We start from the raw sequence: 18,699 nt of genomic DNA on the forward strand, positions 1-18,699 counted from the left end.
AGTACCAAAAGTTTCACTTCAGAAAAACATAGCTCTTTCTCCTTCAGTCATCTCAGAAAAATGTACACAACCCCACAAACTGACACTATAGAGAGAATACATTTGTGACATAAAACCAGGGTGATATTTCCATTATGCTTGAAAGTTTCAAGTTTTGATCATACGTTAAGAGGACAGTCTCATTCTCCCTGTCATCTGCCCACACATACAATAGATTTCATTAGGTCATCTTTCATCTCTCATAATGTTGCAAAAGATATAATAATTTGTGCAGTCTTTGAGCATAGAAATACTGAGTTAAACAGAACTGCATCCAGTGATAAACTAGTCAATGTTTAACAGCCAGCTGGATAGAGAGAGAGAAAAGCTATGACCCGAAGCACTTGCTAGCTTCTGGGATGTAAATACTTCCACCCTGGCTAATTTCAAGCTGTGTTTAATAACCGACTTGCAAGACTCCTGAAAATTTAACAATTGGCTCTTATAAGCCCATACAAGCATCACTAGCAGAACACCAGCTCTATCTCTCTGCAAAATTACCCTTCTTTTTTTTTCACATACACACACAATTGCATAGGACACAAAATAAATTTAATTCACTTGCGAAAGATATGTTCTGTGTGATATAACTTGGAAGATGAAAAAAGAAAAATAACCTGTAGGTACAAAGAATGTATTCTGTCAGTTTACTGTGATAAAGTTTATTTGTAATCATTTGATTTCCCCATCCTATTCCCATCTAGAGTCCACCTCAAAGCAATTTCACAGCTGAGACCTCATGTGTTTCACTTTATTCTGAACTTTTAAGTGGTCAAATTTCAAATGTTAAATATCATCATAACACTCTCCTCCTAGTTAGTAGAAACAATGGCTGATCCTTCTCTATTGTGCCCCCACTCACCGTTCACTCTAATTCATTCATCATGGCGTAAATGTGTTTGCCATGAGCCATTTGGTGGACTGATGGACTCTGGAGGTTCTGATAGACAAACCCCCGAGGTTCAAGGAGCTCTCAGCCAGATAAGGAGACAGGCAAGGACACTTCCATGCAGGAAGCCCTAGGACAGAGGCAACCACAGGGGCCCAGAGAATACACAGAATGTGTATGTAATGCCAACCAGATTGAAGAAGACAACACTGAAGCAGAACTTAAAGGATGACTAGGAACTGACTATGGAAAAAAGGAGGAGAAAGGCATTCTAAGAAGAAGAAAGAGCAAGGACAAAAATATGTGCAGGGAAGGTGCAGTCATGATGAACATAACTGAAGCACAGAGTGGAGGAGGAGGGAGGGAAGGATCTTGAGGCTACAGAGACAAGCACAGGTACAGGCTGGATTCATGAGGATCCTCATGTGCCGTGAACAGGAGCTTGGCCTTTGTCCTGAAGCCAATGCATCATGGAGAATTCGAGAATTTTTATAGCTGAGTGATGGGATTGATGCTTTAGAAAGAATATTTGGACAACAGTGAGGACACTGGATTGAAGTGAAGTGCAGAGGTGGAGGCCGCCTGCTAGAGTCAGGCCCTCACCCAGCAATCAACTCCTTCCACCATCATTTTCCCCTGAGTTCTCGGTTCACCTGAATTCTCTGCAGCTTCCAAGTCACTTCTTTATATGTTGCAGAAAAATGGTGCCACTCTGTTGTCCCCTTTGGTCCCTAATTCTCTTTCAGGCTGACTTCCCCTGAAAACATCACTCAACATGAGTTAGCATTTTGCATCATAAATGTCAGAAAGGAAAAAGGCACAGGCTGCATGAAGTAAAAGATGCCCAGAACAAATTTAAGTTTGGCCAAGGGAATATCATGGCTGCTCCAGTTATTTATTGCTAGATCAGATAATAAGCCAAATTTAGTGGTATCAGACTACAACAATCATCATCATCTCTCATAGTTCTGAGGATGGACTGGAAAGTGAAAGTCGCTCAGTCATGTAGGACTCTTTGCAACCCCATGGACTATACAGTCCATGAAATTCTCCAGGCCAGAATACTGGAGTGGGTAGCCTTTCCCTTCTCCAGGGGATCTTCCCAACCCAGGAATCAAACCAGGGTCTCCTGCATTGTAGGCGAATTCTTTACCAGCTGAGCTCCAGTCTTCAAATGGTGGCTGGAGGCAGAGGCATCTCCAGGGCCTCTTCATTCACACGTCTGGTGGTTGTTGCTGACTTATTGGTTGGGATCTTGATAGAAGCTGTCAACTAGGCCTATCTACATGATCCAGGCTTCCTCGGAACATGGAGCTGGATTCCTAAGCGAGTGTCTCAAGAGAGAAAATCGATCTTTTTCCTAGAAACCTGGCTTAGATTTCACATAGAGTCACTTCTGCCACATTCTATTCTTTAGAGGTGAGTCACTATGGCCACTTCATTGGGCAAGAGAATAATATGAGTTCACTGCTTGATAGGAAAAGTGTCAAAGAGCTTACAGACGTGTTTTAAAACCATCACAACCATTTTCATGTGTTTGACCAATGAAAGGGATGTCCATTTTCATTTTGGTGCACCAGGTAGGAAGTAGAAAAATATAAACATAACCAACAATTTCTAGAATACATTGAAAGGGATTGAAACTTCTCTGATTGAAACCCTCTGATAGAGATTCAAGTCTTAAGAGTCTTAACTGAAAGATAAAGACACAAGCAAAAGCTGAGACCAGGTCTTAAGTGTCCCTCTTAAGAAGCAAATACATAAGGGGCAGAAGGAAGACAATCCAAGACTGATCCCTCAGCATGGCAGAGGGCTATTTCAATTTCCAAAGTGAGAAGATGCTAAAGACTGACAACAGCATCTTTTTACTTTGAGATCCAAATACCTTTGTATTTGTTGTTGTTGTTTACTCATTAAGTCATGTCTGACTCTTCTGTGACCCCATGGACTGTAGCCTGCCAGGCTCCTCTGTTGATGGGATTTTCCAGACAAGAATACTGGAGTGGGTTGCTATTTCCCTCTCGAGAGGATTGTCCTGATTCAGGGATCAAACTTCCCGTCTCCTGCATTGGAGGCAGATTCTCTACCTCTGAACCACTGGGGAAGCCCATACCTATATATAGCAAGTTGTAAATACTTGTCATTATAGACTATGAGTTGAATAATCCTCCAAAAATCCCCCTTATCACTTTCACAAAGGTGATAAATAACATCTCTACTTGTTACATATATAGATACTTGGATCCCAAAGTGAACAAAATGAGGTAAGAAGCTTTCCTAACAGAACTTTCTCTTAACAAGATTTATTTATGCCCAGGTGTGATATCCTTTACACATCTAACTTATGAAATGAAGAATATTTGAAATTCACACAGCTTACAAGTAGGTTAGACTCATGTAATTTACAATACCTATATACCCAACTGTTGTGGTTTAAAAAAAAAAAAAGCTGAATAGAAGAGAAGAAAAGTGAGTACACTAATTATAAGTGTAAAAAGAAAGGCTGAAGGTAACTATTCCTTCCATTTGGGAGAGAAGAAACATTTCTATTCTTATCCTTTTATAGATTGTCCAGTTTCTCAATCTGTTCTTCAAATAAGGCAATTTGATTTAAAAGAATAGAATCAGAGACCATTCTCTAAATTCAGCATATCTGGTAGCCCTATATGTATTGATCTACTAATGATTGTTTTGATAAATGATTTTCAAATTTTAAACCTCTTAAGAATCATCTATGGAATTGACTTAATTGACAGATAAATGGATAAATGGATAAAGAAGCTATAGTAGTTATATACAATGGAATATTACTCAGCCATAAAAAGTCACATTTGAGTCAGTTCTGATGAGGTGGATGAACCTAGAGCCTATTATACAGCATGAAGTAAGTCAGAAAGAGAAATATAAATATCGTATACTAATGCATATATATGAAATCTAGAAAGATGGTACTGACGAATTTATTTGCCAGGGCAACAGTGGAGAAACAGACATAGAGAATGGACTTATGGACACAGCCAGTGGGGTGGGGGAGGAGAGAGTGAGATGTAAGGAGAGAGTAACATGGAAACTTACATGACCGTATATAAAATAGAAACACAATGGGAATTGCCTATATGACTCAGGGAACTCCGACAGGGGCTCTGTAACAACCTAGAGGGGTGGGATGCGGAGGGAGGTGGGAGGGGAGTTCAAGAGGGAGGCGACATATATATATCTGTGGCTGATTCATGTCGATATTTGGGAGAAAAGAACAAAATTCTGTAAAGTAGCTATCCTTCAATTAAAAAATAAATTAATGTTAAAAACAAAATTAAAAAATCATCTATCGAATTGACTTAAAATGTAGACACTGGTATTATCACAAAGATTCTGATTCAGCAGTGGGTTTAAGATGAGAATTAAAATGTATTTAAGTACCTTCTATTGTGTCAATCAATGTTCTAGGCAGACGGGATATAGCCATGAACTAGAGAAAGTCTCTGCTCTCCTGGAGCTGACATTCAAGACAGGGAGATGATAAATAAACAAATAAATGTATTACACAATTTTAGAAAATGATGTGCTATTATGGAAAAATGAGCATTCTAAGTAGATGAAGAGTAGTGAGTCATGTTATCTTATTCATTTTAAATGGAAGTGTCTTTATTGTTCATTATAAACATTAACACACCTAAAGAAAGAAAACAAAAATCTGTATGTATAAAATAAAAAGTCCTTAAGAAATGATAATTATTAAATTATGCTCATTTCTCTATCCTGTTTCACGTAAAACATTTGAACATAATTGTGCAGCGACCCTAAGACCCATTTATTCATTTAGCAATTACTTATTGGACACCTATTATGTGCCAGCTGCTGTTCTAAGAACTGGGGACAGGGCAGTGAGGAGGCAGAGACTCTCAGACTGACAGTTTTTCTAGTGGGAGATTGTGATAAGTGTTATAAGAAAAAAATGAAGTCGGGATGGTATTGAAGAAGATGTAGGGAATAAACAGAACCAAAAATGAAAAGATTTCTTGGCAAATAAAAGCAAGAAATTTTATACCAAAAACAGGATAAAAACAATAATGAAAGAGTAAGATTAGAGGCATCTTAAAGTGAAGAGAGGCAACCAAGAGCATGCAAGTCAGTCAACCTTGGCTTCCTCGCTCCAGGAGAAGGTCTTGTCCCAGAGAGCTGATGGAAACTGGAGAGAGACCTGAGGAGCCTGGGGTGACGGTCAGCTTTAAAAAGACTGTGGTGGAAAAGCTGATTAAGAATCAAGAGATCACTCAAGAGCAGAAAAGCTCTGGGAAGCACCTCCAACCTGAAAAGCTTGGCCCAACCTCCTGCCGTCTCTGCCTGAACCACACACCCATCTCACCTCCCCACATCCCTTGAAAGCCCCGACATCAGCTCCTGCAGACACTCCATTCTCTCCTCCACCCTGCAACCTGGACCATGTGTCTCAGTTCATGTCTTTTTTCACCCATCAGGTTGATTTCTCACTGAGTTCTTGCATGAGTCTAAAAATGTATGGCCTTCAGGCTACAGTCCATGGGGTCGCAAAGAGTCAGACATGCCTGAGGTGACTTATAACACATGCACACACAGTGGGAGCAAAAGCTGATTGAATTTGATTGGGGAAGAATGACAAGAGAAAGTATTGAGAGATTTTCAAGGGGCGTTGCTAAAAGGGAGGCAGAGGTGTGGGGAAGTAGCTACATGGAAACAGCAGTCTAAAGAATAGTTTAGGACTGGAGTTAATAGAACATTTTTCTGTATCAAAGGGAATGATCCAGTTGACAGAATTTGATGATAGAGAAGACTCAGGGGGATAACTGTGATGAACAGTTCTTGGGAAGGTTAAAAGTGATAAAACCGAAACACAAGTGGAAGAGTTACCTTACAGAGAAACAGGGACAGCTCATCCATTGTAACAGCAGGAAAGGCATAAGAATACAGACTTTTCATGACCCTAGGTGATTCTGATGTGGGTGGGCCCCTAGCCACACTTTGAGAAATCCTGATGTAGAGAAACACTTCTTATACAAGGAAGAAAATTAGAACCATGTGCCAATGGAAAATAAGGATGGGGCAGGAGATGTGAAAAGAAAAAGTGACTCTGCAAAGAGCTCTTTCACTTAAGTGTCACCAGGGCTGTCAGCGTCAACCCTAAAATGGAGATGCACCTCAGAAGAAGAAGTGGTACCATGAGATTTTGCTCCCACCACTCAAATTCTATATGGAGTCCACTCCAGCCCTCTGCCCACCACCGCCTTCTAGAATGGGGCCAAATCCCTTCCCAGTTGCTCCAGACCAGCAATACCTAGCTTTCTTGAGGTCACTGACTGAAATGAAGTTGTAATGAAAGTTTTGAAATTTCTCCCCAGTTTAAAAAAAAAAAGTTATACACTCACTAGAGTTCTTAAGTTACAAGTCCCAGAACCATTTTTGATTACACAAACAAAAATAATGGGAATTCAGAGATACAGAGGGGAGGCTGACAAATTGACTAAAAATTAGGAATTACTCAGGCATCTCTGCTAAATCACTCCAAGAGATTTCAGTTTTGTGTTACCTGGTTCACTATTCAAATTAGAAAGTGTGGTTGTTTAACAAGTGTCATATGCCTAGACCTGGCTGGTAATGTGGGGCACCTTCATTAATAGTGTACCAGAGTGCTTCCAACAAGGAAGAAGTTATACACCAAAAGAATATAACTCATCAATGAGGGTGATGCCATTACTAAAAGAATGTGGAATGCAGAAGACTGGAATACCCAAAAAATCTGTTTCAATTACACAGAAATAAAAAATTTTACATATAACTTTAGAAAGTTCACAAATCTTCTGAAACCCACACAGGTATCTTCTGGGCTTCTGGTACTGACCAGATCAAGAATCCCTCGTGTAAACATAACTATTGAATATTCTTGGTTATCACTTTGTTGAATGCATGGTTATTCTGGAAAAAAAGAAAGTGGTGGCTTTTTTCCCCTATCTCCTCCCACCTCTCCTAGTTGTAAGATCTTGGATTGTCCACACTCTCCTGAAGGAGAAAGACAGCAATGAACTACTGGCAAATCTTTGTTGTAGCCCTACAGAGTACCAGAAAAAGGCCCAAATTCTGGAACAAGAAGATGTGAGTTTGAAGCCCATTCCTGTAACCTCAAACCAAGAGAACCTCTTTGAGCTTCAGACTTTTGCCCTTAAATTTCCCTACTTTCCTCAACTTTTATTTTTTGTTCGTTCATGTAATTATCTCAGAATATATTTTATATACTATAAAGTTATGAACAAGTTTTAGATATAATCTCTATACCTATATAGATCAACAGATGATAGAGAGTGAGAGGGATATAGATAGAGTACTTCAGTGGTTGTCAAGTCTGGTTAGTAATAGAAACATCTGGGAGTTGTTTTTAATTCAAATACTCAGGTTTCTTCCTAGACCTATTAAATCAAAATATCTAGGGTTGGGGATATATGTGAAGACATATATGAAAGCACCTCACATTACTCTGCAATTAGCTAGATTTGGACTCCCACCACATTTCAAATCAGAATTATCCATTGTGACCTGCTGTTTGTTGATGATTCTTAAAAAATGCAGTATTACTAGTTGTGAGACTATCTAGATTTTTACTACATAAAGAAATATGCTAATAACATATTCTACACCATACGATATAGCCAACCACACAAAGTAAGGGAATTCAACAGCCCCACTGAGTATGGTGCAGTATAGCGATAACTTGCTCAGAACAAATTCTGTTCTCATTTATATGCTAAGAACCATTAAAGTAAGATTTTACAGCTCATGATCATTTTAAGCACCATCAATTTATGAGCATGACTGTTTCCACCGTTTCAAAAACTTTGCAGAGAAGTCTATAGCTTCCTGCAGTCCTTGCATATGGAGATGGTGTAATGTATTCTGCAGTTGCAGGAAAACGAGAGAAATTAATAAGAATGTAAAATACAAAATAATGGTGCCAGGCTTAGCCATAACTACATTTTTTTTTAACATCGGAGGTAGCTTTATAGTTAAGGTATGAGAATGCATTTTTTCCTTTACTCTTCCTTAGAGGAGAAAGAAATTGCATGAAGTCTTTAGAAATCAAGTCAGAGGAGACCGTCCATAAATATATTCAGTTTCCTCAAACTTCTCTAGTCCCAGCTTGGCAGTGTTTTATAGTAGATCTTAATAATGTTCTCATTCTGTTTTGCATTTTTCAAAATGTTAACTCCTATAACATAAGCCATAGATAAGCATGACACAGGCCCCGTCATCTTTCTTGTAGTGGGTATTAAGCTTTCTTCCTGAAGACGAAGCTGAATTCAGTTCTATTTTCCCGAGAGACTAAAGGCAGCATGTTTCCACTGAGCGCTTTGCCCAGGTGGTTGCTTCCAGAGACGAGCACCAATTCCTTCCTTGCTAACATCTACTAGACAGAGGCCATCTTAGAGATGCCAGCGTGCAGAAGTACTGTAAATCAGGATCTCAAATCAATCGATAAAAATGTTTCAAGTTTTAACATTTTAACCAAAACAGACTGCAAATGAAAATCTGAGAAATGAAAATACTCCCTTGCATACATTCGATAACCCTTGCAGGTTTAGGTACGAAAGACAGCCCCTAGCGCTGCAACACTGAGACCATCTCATCACGGATCAGAAAGAATTCAGTCTCTCCTCCTCCCAGACCCCCCTCTCCTGAATGTTCAAAAAGACCCCCAGGCTGCCTTCTGGAATCCAAAGTTCCATCTGATCTAATCTCAAGTCACTTTGAAGCCAAACTCCCGTCTGGCTGATGGAAGCTCAGCATTCATGAAGGCTGGGTTTCTTTCTCCAGAAAGTAACGCAGAGCTGTTTTATCATCAGCAGCACATTGGCCCCTGACATTATCACTAATTGCTGGTGCTGTGACCACTACTGAGAGCTCATAGTCACCGCCTATAGAGACTGAAAAGGCCATTCCTGCTGATTCCGACCCTGTTGTTAGATCCTTGAAACTAGAGGATCCTACCACGTCTACTGGAAGCTGTTTGCTCTAGCCTCATTGTTCTCAACCTTTACCACTGATCAGAGTGCCCTAGCATGCATGCTAAGTCACTTCAGTCACGTCTGACTCTGTGCGACCCAATGGACTGTAGCCCACCAGGCTTGTCTGTCCATGGGATTCTTCAGGCAAGAATATTGGAATGGGTTGCCATGCCCTCTTCCAGGGGACCTTCCCCAACCAGGGATCGAACCTACGTATCTTATGTATCCTGCATTGGCAGGCGGGTGCTTTACCACTAGCGCCACCTGGGAAGCCCCCAGAGTGACCTAGAGGACTTGCTAGAACACAAAATGCTGATCCCCACCCTTAGAGATGTTGATGCAGCAGGTCTGGAGAGGGGCCTTAAAGCATGCATTTCTAACAACTTCCCAGATTGTGCTAATAGCAACCTCCCAGAAGCCCTCTCCCAAGACATCTGAAGCAATTCTCCCTTTGTTACTGCTGTTGCTTTTCTAAGGGCATAAATTTGGCTGGTCCACCTCCACTCTGGCGGAGACCCCTGGCTAGACCACACCGAGCCTTCTCTGGCCTGGGGTCTTGGCCTTGCAGTTTTAGCAGCTGCCACCCAAGTCTGCCATCTGGATGTAGGTGGCTCAGTGGTAAAGAATCCATCAGCCAATGCAGGAGACATGGGTTCAATCCCTGGTTGAGAAAGATCCCCTGGGATAGGAAATGGCAACCCACTACAATATTCTTGCCTGAAAAATGCCAGGAACAGAGCAGCCTGGTGGGCTGCAGTCTATGGGGTTGCAGAGTCAGACACGACTAAGCAACTAACACACATACATGCATAGTAGACACATAGGTTCTAGTGTCTACTGCCTCATTGACTCCAGAAAAAAAATCATTGTTCTCTAACCATCTATCTTGTTACCCAAGCCAATTCTGTAGTTTTAAGTCTTTTTACCTTCTATAGTAGTTTTATCTCATAATTTTAGCAGTGAAGTTTCTACACCTACACCAGCATTGGACCTTACTCAGGACCAACAAGTCTGCCTCCATAGGTTTTTGCAGTATAACACTAATTTTTGTGACATCTCAATCCTTTCTGTCCTGGAGGGAACCTGGGTTTCTAATACAATTTAGTTCATCCCTGTCTAAGCAAACTTTGAGCTTGCTGTTTGAGATGCTGGAAAGAGACTAAGTGTGGCTAAGGACTGCTGATAGATTTCATCACTTTAGGTGATAATCTCTAATTAACACAGTACATTTTTTGTGGAGACGTGTATGCATGTGCAGATACATACACACAGGAAATAAGAAATTACAGAACAAAGAAAAAACATGCAAGGTTTTCCTTTGTTATGAGATCACTGTACACCCTGGCAGTCCCATGTGTCACAGTGGATTGAGCATTAAGTTATTCAGGAACCAATAGTTTTCAGCAACATTATATAACACATTCCAACCCCTAGCACTTAGTAATAACCATCGTGATGTCAGGACAAATATGAGCATCATTACCAAGTAGATAAGTAGACGGTAAATCTTTCTTCTTGATTATTGACCTTTGTTATTTCAACATGGTGTTTTATTATATACACACCCCTAGTAGGCATGGATATGAATATTAATAGTAACAAAAACCTTGCATTCTGGCCAACATTTACTTATTTGATATGTATAGAGTTTTAAAAGCTTTATAATGGCAAAATTTTTTCAAGGTTATTCACTACCAATGTTTACGCTGTAAAGTACCTTAAGGCACTCTCAGCATAAAGGGTATTATATAAAATATTACTTTCTGTTCCTGTCACTAATCTAATAGTTAGAAAACCTTCTGGTGTGGTTTAAAATAAGACTAAATCGCTGATCAGCTTCTTTCACAGGTAAACAGCAATGAGGTAGCAAATTAAAAATTAATAAAATATCAGATTTTTTGATAGCATCACTGACTCAATGAACATGAATTTAAGCAAAGTCTGGGAGATAGTGAAGGACAGAGGAGACTAGCGTGCTGCAGTATATGGGGTCACAAAGAGTCAGACATGACTTAGTGACTGACAACAAGATTTTTTCTATTATAGATAAAGTCATATTTGTATTTAATAGTTTAAGCATCTTTACTGCAACCTTAAAATCTCATCAATATTTTTAATCTCGTATACTTTAAAAAAATGTTTTGAATAAGTTATGCTTTGATTTTGTTTTCATGCTATTGTACAAGTAGTACTCAATGATGCATAGGTTGAACTTTTTGAATTTTTTTCTTCTGTGAAATATAACAAACAGCTATATGCACAAAATAATAATGTGGAGTTCAGTGAAACTTATATAACTATAAACCAAGTCAATGGAGAGTCAGGATAGGGGGGTTATTCTGCAAGCCAACAGATACTGCCAGTACCCCAAAGCCTCCCACCTGTCCACTGCTGAGTACTAACCTCCCTCCTTCAGAGACAACTGCTATCCTGACTTACACAGTGATCATCTTTCTGCCTGTTTTCAGACAACCACCTGAGTTGCATCCCCTAAACCCTAGTGTTTAGCTTCACCTCCGTTTTGAACTTTATATAAGTGGGTTTACACACCATGTGTTCCTTTGTGTCTGGGATCCGTCATTTATCCCTGTGCTTGCACAATGCATCCATGATGCATATGCAAATACAATTCTTTCATTTTCATTGATTTAAAGTATTCCATCATATGAAGTAACACAATTCATGTGTGCATTCTAGTGCGGGTGGACATTAGAACTGTTCACAGTTTGAGACTGTGAAACATTGTAGGTGTTTGGAGCAATACGTCTTTCAGTAAATCAATAGCAGTCAGAAATGTTGCACATCTCAATGGCAAACCCTCAGTGTGGAGCTCTAATGAGGCTAGCATAAATGCGAACATCGTTACTAAGTATGTAAGTAGACAGGGAGTCCTTGTACATAATTGTATGAGACACAAACCTGCTGGCATTTCTGTTGAATATATACCTGAGCAAGGGTTTTCTAAGTCATAGGGCGTATGTGTGCCTACAACTTCCCATAGTTTATACCAAGGTGTTGTTTCATAAAACACTTTCACCAGCATTAAAGAAATGTTTCTGCTGCTCTTCATCCAGGTCTCAGCTCAGATTTTATCTCCATTGAGCATCCTTTCCTTGCCTCTCCAGTTAGAGTAGCTGTCTGTTAAAGCGCCCCACCTCCACCCATTCCCCTTCTCTTTTGTCCATTACTCTAATTTATTTTCCTCTTGCCTCTTTCTGCTATCTGAAATCATCTTATTTTTCCCCACTCTCCTCCACTGGGAGGTAAGCTCCATGAAAGAGGGACTTTATCTTGCTACTGTCTGTCACATAATGACTGGAACATAATAGATTCTTGATAAATATTTGTTGAGTGAATAGTTGAGGACTTTCTATATTTAGTAAATATTCTCAATAATGCCAAAAAAAGATTTTACAGAATATAAAGTTTGTGATTCTTTTTGAATAAAAGTTTCATGCTTCATGTAGTATGTTCAATAGCCAGTGTTCAGGAAAATAATTATTCATTCAAATTTTCCTATAATATGGCCATCATGACATGTGTTGAATAATTTTTCTTTTCTTTTGAACACAGTGGGCACCAGCATTGCATATCCACTGTGAGAAAACAGATGCCTATAAATCAAGGCTTCTTATTTTTTTGAAGCACAGTCCATAATAATCAATTGACAAGCCTGCTATAAATAATAATGCATGGTTTCTCAAGGAACCTAGCATGTAATTGATTCCCTGGTCTGAAGAAGCTATAGGCCTGTGGATTTTTCTGATATCTATGGAATCCTTCAACCAACTTTATTGTCTTGTTTTTAGCTAGCTCTTGAAATAAAGGTTCATGAATCTTTATTGTGCATACAGCCTCTATGGAATAGAGAAGTAGTAGTGTGTGACTCTTACGTGCAGCCTTATCTTTGCATTTCTACTATAAAGCCACAGTGACAAATAATACCCAGTGAGGTAGCCAACCGTGAGCTTCTTTTGTGTCCAGAGCCATCCTCAGGTAGACCCAAATGCTTGAGGCAAGCAATGATGTATCAGCAAAATGATGTATTTTGGGTATATTTTCTCTCTCTCTCTCTCTCACACACACACACACACACACACACACACACACACACACACTAAACAGGCTATCCCCAAATCACCATATACTCAGCTAATGTAGCTATGGATCAGAGAGGGATGTTTATGTTCTAAGTTCTTGACTGTCCATAGTTCCTATTTCTAAGGAAAGCTGACCCTGTGACGTAACTACTCTGGCTGCAGTGAATTGGAACAAGGATGGGTAATCAAATGCAAGGCTGGCAAGGGATATGTGAAACGACATGAGATCTCTTCTAACAGAGCTGCTCTATGTAGGAAAGTCACCAACAAAATAAATCAGGTTTTCTCTGTTTTAGAATTTAAATGCAGGGCATCTGCAGCCTTAGAGAGAGGTGAGGAAAACACGATAGACTATGTGATTTTAATTACATAACTTGGGAAATATAAATCACAGTTGTATCTCCTCTATAATCCTGCAAATATTAAAATTATTCATGAGGATAGAAAATAAAAGCAAATAAAAACTATGAGCATTAACTAGTGCAGAGATCTCCTAATCTCTGACTTAAGATTTTGTGCAACTTTCCCCTGGACAATGACAAAATCATCAGTTGAGAAGAAAAGCAGAGCAGACCGAAATTCAGAGAAAAAACAGGTAGCACAAGCATGAGGCAGTACCAGCTTTAAGGTAGTAGAAACTGTTCAGTGAGCAAAAATCAGTATGTAAAAGTAAGAGAAAAGAGAATAAGGGCTAAAGAGATTTAAAAAAAAAATCAGAGTCACAGTGGTGAGATACCAGTTAACAATACTTCTAACGAAATAAAATCTATCACTAGAATCACACTGACTCACAAAAACTGTTACTGTTTTCTGTAAAGTCTGATAATGTGGTTGCAGCATTTATTGGTCTTCCTTTAACGAAAAATTTGGTGCACTTAACAATCATTTAGGGTGAGAATTCAAAGTCTACTACCACCAGAAAGAGAAAAACACATATCATATATTAACACATATATATAAAATCTAGAAAAATGGTATATATGATCTTATTTGCAAAATGGATATGAGAGTTGGACTATAAAGAAAGCTGAGCAACTAAGAATTGATGCTTTTGAACTGTGGTGCTGGAGAAGACTCTTGGGAGTCCCTTGGACTGCAAGGAGATCCAACCAGTCCATCCTAAAGGAAATCAGTCCTGAATATTCATTGGAAGGACTAATGTTGAAGCTGAAACTCCAATACTTTGGTCACCTGATGTGAAGAAGTGACTCATGTGAAAAGAACCTGATGCTCAGAAAGACTGAGGGCAGGAGGAGAAGGGGATGAGAGAGGATGAGATGGTTGGATGGCATCACCGACTCAAAGGACATGAGTTTGAGTAAACTCTGGAAGTTGGTGATGGACAGGGAGGCCTGGTATGCTGCAGTCCACGGGGTCGCAAAGAGTCGGACATGACAGAGCGACTGAACTGAATTGATTTGCAAAGCAGAAAGAGAGACACAGACGTAGTGAATAAATTTACGGATACCAAGGGAGGAAGGAGAGTGGGATGGGAAGAATTAGAAGATTGGAATTGACACATATGCACTATTGATACTTTGTAAAAAATTGATAACTAATGAGAACCCAAGAGCCTTGGACTGTGTGGATCACAATAAAATGTGGAAAATTCTTAAAGAGATGGGAATGCCAGACCATCTCACCTGCCCCCTGAGAAATCTGTATGCAGGTCAAGAAGCAATAGTTAGAACTGGACATGGAACAATGGGCTGGTTCCAAATTGGGAAAGGAGTACGAAAGGTTGTATATTGTCACCCTGCTTATTTAACTTATATGCAGAGTACATCATGAAAAATGCTGGGTTGGATGAAGCACAAGTTGGAATCAAGATTTCCAGAAGAAATATCAATAACCTCAGATATGCAGATGACACCACCCTAATGGCAGAAAGCAAAGAGGAACTAAAAAGCCTCTTGATGAAGGTGAAAGAGGAGAGTGAAAAAAATGGCTTAAAATTCAACATTCAATAAAAACCAGGCATCCGGTTCCATCATTTCATGGCAAATAGATGGGGAAACAATGAAAACAGTGACAGACTTTTTTTTCTTGGGCTCCAGAATCACTGCAGATGGTGACTATAGACATAAATTAAAAGAAGCTTGCCCCTTGGCAGAAAAGCTATGACCAACCTAGACAGCATAGTGAAAAGCAGGGACATTACTTTCCTGACAAAGGTCCATATAGTCAAAGCTGTGGTTTTTCCAGTAGTCATGTATGGATGTGAGAGTCATACTATAAAGAAGGCTGAGCATCAGAGAATTGATGGTTTTGAACTGCGGTGTTGGAGAAGACTTGAGAGTCCCTTGGACTGCAAGGAGATCAAGCCAGTCAATCCTAAAGGAAATCAACCCTTAATATTCACCAGAAGGACTGATGCTGAAGCTGAAACTCCAATACTTTGGCCACCTGATGTGAAGAAATGACTCATTGAAAAAGACCTTGATGCTAGGAAAGATTGAGGGCAGGAGAAGAAGAGGATGACAGAGTATGAGATGGTTGGATGGCATCACCGACTCAATGGACACGAGTTTGAGCAAGTTCCAGGAGATGGTGAAGGACGGAGAAGCCTGGCGTGTTGCAATCCATGGGGTTGCAGAGTCAGACGTGATTGAACAACTGAGCAACAACAATGAGAACCAACAACAACAAGAACAACAACACAGCAAACTCTACTCAGTGCTCTGTGGTGACCTAAATGAGAAGGAAATCCTAAAAGGAGGGATATATGCATATGTATAACTGATCCACTGTGGTGTACAGCAGAAACTAGCACAATATTGTAAAGCAACTATACTCCAATAAAAATCTATTTTAAAAAGGTGAAATCTACTACCTCCAACCACTAAAAGCTTCAGATCTAGTACTTCAGGAGCATGACCTAGGAATTGTCATTTTGTGTATCTGAGCCTGATATTCCAGTGAATCCTCTCTTAAGAAACATTAATCTAAGAGATTCTGAAGTGGTGTATATTCCTCGAAACTGGAAAGAAAAGTCTGGCTGAAACAGATCCCATGTATGACTCGAATTTTGCAAACATAAGACAGAGTTGGAGCTTTTAAAATATATCGCTGTGTTAATTTTGTAATTATTTTCACATTAAATCTTATTGCTAAAAATGGCTACATTTCAAATATTTCAAGATAGGGCCCTTCCCATCTCAGTCTCTATGGACAAATCAGACTTGTCTCCCTCTGTTCCCTGGAAGAACCCTGCTTCAGGCAAAGTCATTGATTCCCAATACAGATCAATTTTTTTTCATGTCTGAACCCACCCTTATTCCCACCTACCCTATCACCACTTAGAGAACAGTGAAGAAGGAGCTATAGGATTGACCTGTATGAAATATAGGATAAGGAGAGTGTTGGACTCATAAGACTGATTATGGGTTGGAATGGAAACCAGAACTTCCTGCTAGAGACAGTCCAACAGACCAACAATCAAGACAGTAGTCAAGTCAATGTCCGTTGGTAAATACCGAGTTTTAAGGCTGGAGAGATTAAGTCCAAAACTAACATAGAAGCAGGAATCAAAGCAGTGTCTCAGGGGTAGAAGGTAGAACAGGCAGAAAAAGAGCCTGAGTGAAAAAGTACTGAGAAATCTAGTCAAATGACACAGACAGCACTGGTGGTTGCAACTTAAATTCATGGGCGGATGAACACATGGTGAATGGATGATTCAGGCCAGAGTAAACACCCTTGTATTAATACATTAAACCATCTCCTAACAACTTGTTTTGGCACCCCACTCCAGTACTCTTGCCTGGAAAATCCCATGGATGGAGGAGCCTGGTAGGCTGCAGTCCATGGGGTCGCTACAAGTTGGACACGAATGAGCGACTTCACTTTCACTTTTCACTTTCATGCACTGGAGAAGGAAATGGCAACCCACTCCAGTGTTCTTGCCTGGAGAATCCCAGGGCCGGGGGAGCCTGGTGGGCTGCCGTCTATGGGGTTGCACAGAGTTGGACACGACTGAAGCGACTTAGCAGTAGCAGCAGCAGCAACAACTTGCTTAAAATTCTCAGGTCCTTAGGGCATTAGGTTTGCCAAGACAGTCTTTGCTCATGTAAGGGTACTAACTGTGAGCAGAATTTCTTTGCCATTTGACTGGTAAGTATCATTTGATGTCTTGATAGCTTCATTTGTAAAATGGGAATTATATTAGCATCTGATCAATAAATTAGTGAGGATTGAAGGAATTAATACATGAAATTGGATCATGTATCTGTGCTTGTGCCTTGGCAACACCTGAAATATTGTTGTTCACTGCTGCTACTATTGCTGTTGTTTAATTGTCTTTGCAATAATTAACTCTTACCTATGTGCGGTCAATTATCTTGACATTTTTCTCCTTTCCACTAAATCTCTTGATACTGACTTCTTGCCAAGACTAGGTCACATGTTGTTGGCTCTTTTCCTCCAGATGCTATATTCCAGACTGAACTCTCTCCCAGAAATTTCCTGGTGCTTGACCTATACTACGATCTGAATGTCTGTGTCACCCCAAAATTCATATGGTAAAATCCTAAAGCCTAATGTGATAGTATTGGAGGTGGGGCCTTTGGGAGATGATTAGGTCATGAAGGGGTAGCTCTCATGAATGAGATGAGAACCTCATAAAACAGGCTTGACAGAGCTTCCTCACCCCCTCCACCAGGTGAGGATATAATGAGAAGTCTGCAACCAGAAGAGGACTCTCACCCAACCATGCTGGCACCCCAATCTCAGAATTTCCAGCCTCTCGAACTGTAAGAAATAAATTTCTGTTGTTATAAGCTATGTAGTAGATGGCATTTTGCTATAACAGCAAAATCTAAGACAATTCACTACCTACTACTTCCTGAGAGTGTTACCTGTTTTACCAGGTAGGAGGTACAGGGCATTCCTACTCACATTCCCAGATAATACAAATTCCTTCTCCCTTCCCAGGCATTTTTGAAGGTTTAACTGAACTACTTCCTTCTTCAGAAAGCCTTACATAACCTAAAAGGTTCTCCCACTCTCTGGAATGCTTACTATATGTAGTCTGAATAATTAATTTGCCAATTAATCACTTACTGCCTTGTGGAATCTTTTCAACAAGTCTCTCAAATTGTTATTTAAATCATGTATTATTAATTAATTTATCACACATCTGTCTTGTGTACCCAAAAAGATAGTACCCTCCTTAATGATAGCAACTGTATCTTAATCATCTTTGTATGCCCCACAGCTAAGCACCATGCTTTGCACAGAGCTCAATAAATATATGTGATTTGATTTGAAATGCTTAAGTTAGAATACCATAAAAGACTACTGTTCTTCCACACTCTGAGGAAGTCATTAAGATTTAAAGAGTCCATTAAGGACTAATCCCATAACTGAGAAGAGAGTAAATTGCTTACTTTTAGGCACATGTGCTAACTTTCTAGGCCACTGAGGTTCTATTTAAGCAATTTACTAAAAGTAAATTACTAAATGGATCCAGGTAGCTCAAAAAGGTTACCTGTAACTTCCTCCTAAGAGGAACCTCAGCCAAATCCATCTACTGCTGATAAGATATGGAGAATTATATCTACACAAAGTAACCGTTTGGACTGAATGTACATAACTGAACAGAACAGTTGTGCAAACTGCCTGATTGCAGCGTGCTGCTGCTACC

Source organism: Cervus canadensis, chromosome 12, assembly GCF_019320065.1.
Source record: "Cervus canadensis isolate Bull #8, Minnesota chromosome 12, ASM1932006v1, whole genome shotgun sequence".
In the NCBI taxonomy this organism is placed as follows: domain Eukaryota; kingdom Metazoa; phylum Chordata; class Mammalia; order Artiodactyla; family Cervidae; genus Cervus; species Cervus canadensis.